Source organism: Otolemur garnettii, unplaced genomic scaffold (genome assembly GCF_000181295.1).
Source record: "Otolemur garnettii isolate 467f Iridium unplaced genomic scaffold, OtoGar3 scaffold00016, whole genome shotgun sequence".
Taxonomy (NCBI): Eukaryota; Metazoa; Chordata; class Mammalia; order Primates; family Galagidae; genus Otolemur; species Otolemur garnettii.
Window position 1 is genome coordinate 2,083,521 of NW_003852411.1, and position 2,670 is coordinate 2,086,190.

The following is a 2,670-nucleotide window of genomic DNA, read 5'->3' on the forward strand; positions in this document are numbered from 1 at the left end:
TCTTTCTCTTCCTCAATAAACTTTGTTTCATGCTTGCCTTAATTTGGGCCGAGACCACACCAAAACCCAAGAATGCACACAACTGCCTACCCCCAGATACTTCCATTAACAGCCATAGATTGGGAGCCCAAGGATCAAATCTAGCTATCAACTATGTTTCTTTTAATATTTACAGTTTATTAAAAATTGCTCTGAATGTGAATTTTTGTCTTTCTCCAACTGGTCTTTCCTCCCCACTTTGCTCTTTGATTTTCCTTTTTTCTCTCTCTTTTTTTTTTTTTTGCTTGACTTTTCTAATATACACAGCCCAGTTTCTATGTCATTCTAGGGTTTATCTGATGCCATTTTCAATTCTTGAAGCCATGGCTATTCTTTCTTTCTAGATTCCTAAACATCTACTTTCTTCATTAAACTTACCATAATGGTTTATAATTTGCTCATCTGTTTCCAACACAGCTACTCACTAACACTGTAAGAACAAGGTAATAGACAACAAAGAAACAGAACACTGACAAAACTGGCTTAATGTTTAGGAACTTCCCATTGCTCCAGAGTTGACAAGGTGGCTGACTAGAGACTAAATTGGTATTAATACATTGTCAATTTCCTCTCTTGTTCTCCCAGGACCATTACCTTTATTGATTATTAATTGCTGCTTGGAAGGCAGGACTTGTGGCAAATACAGAACAATAAGAAAGGAACAGCGACAGAACCATGTGAATCTCTTTTTCCTAATTTTGCTCAAGTATCCAACTCCACCATACAACCTATGCTTAAGGAAAAGTTAACTCCATCCACAACTCAGGCAAGTGTATTTTAGCTGTGTTAAGCCTTTTGTAATGATTCCTCAGTATCCACTGAAGGGCAGAGAAATATGAGGACAGGTTGGCTAGAGCTTCTTGAAAAACTTCTTCACTTCTAAGTAGGTAACACTGGACAATCAGACCTTTTCACCTTCTGAACTTTATCCTGTCTGGATGTGATGGCTAGAAATGCTATAGCCATCTTGCTACCTGCCGAGGAAGAAGCCAACAGATGCAGGAGGGCAGAATTGATAGAACTGGAGAGAAGATGTGCTGGGACCTTGACAAACCACAGGTGGAGCTGTCCTATTTTTGTTGGTTTAGACACTGTGTCAGGGATTTCTGATGCTTATAGCCAAAGGCATCTAAATGACACAGTCTCCAAAATTCAGCATATAGTTGTTTAAGAGGCAAAACACCCTGAATTGATCTCCCAAAATCCATTTGTTCCTTTGTTTTCTTTTGGAATGTAAAGCACTTGTAGATAGGGATTCTTTCTCTGGGAAAAATTCCTGTAGAATAATTAGTCCAGTGGTATGCTGAGAAAGGTACTAAAATTACTAATGATTATTATGGTCTACTTTTTTTCTTTTAACCACTACTGCAATTTGATTATAATTATTATACCTCGTATCTGCAAAATAATTTAAAGTTTACACTTGCACCTCTCACCATGTACAAAAATTAGGTCATGTTGTATAAAAGATTTAAATTTAAGACACAAAATGATAAAAACTCTGGAAGAGTGAAAAAAAATCTTTATGACATCAGTCCTGGGAAAGAATTTATTAAAAAGACACCATAGGCAATTGCAACAACAACAAAAGTGAATAAATGAGACCTGATCAAGTTAAAAAGATTCTGCACAGCTAAGGACACAATCAACAAAGCAACCAGACAATCTTCAGAATGGGAGAAGATATCCACAAGTTATGAATCTGACAAAGGGCTAATAACAAGAATCTACAAAGAAGATTCTGATTCAAGCAAATCAACAAGAAAAGAGCAAAAAACCCCATTAATCACAGAGCAAGAGCTATGAACAGAATCTTTTCCCAAGATGACAGATGAATGGCCAACAAACACATAAAAAAATGCTCATCATCACTAATCATCAGAGAAATGCAAATCAAAACTACTTTGAGATATCATCTAATCACAGTAGACCTTCTATTTGATCCTGCAATCCATTACTGGGTCTCTACCCAGAAGAAAAATGTTATTTTATCAGAAGGAAATTTGCACTTCAATGTTTATAGCAGCTCCATTCATAATTGCAAAAATCTGGAAACAATCCAAGTGCCCATCAACCCATGAATGGATTAATAAACTGTGGTATTTGTATTCCATGGAATATTTTCAGCCAAAAAAAAAAAAAAAAAAGATGGAGACTTAGCATGTTTTGTATTTACCTGGATAGATTTGGAGAACATTCTCCTAAGTATAGTATCTCAAGAATGAAAAACCAAGCATTTCATACACTCAATGTTGAAACTAGTAGATCAACAACTACAGGCCCACACAAGGGACAATTAAATTCGAGAAGGAAGGAGGTGGAGGGGGTTCAGTAATTTCCCACCTAACAGGTAGTATTTAGGGGTCTCTGGCATACTTCCTGGGACTTTACCTTATAAACACAAACAATGTAACCTATTCATATATATCTTCATATCAATCCTAAAAAAATAAAGTTTACAATGTGCTTTGTGTCATTTTATTTAATTCTAATAACAGCCCTGTGAGATAGAGGAATAGATGAAGATGCGAAAAATGGAGAACAGAAAGGTTACCTGATTTGACCAAAATCATAAATCTGGAAAGAGGTTAAGGACTTAAATCTAAGTCCTCTGACCCTAGATCTAGTGCT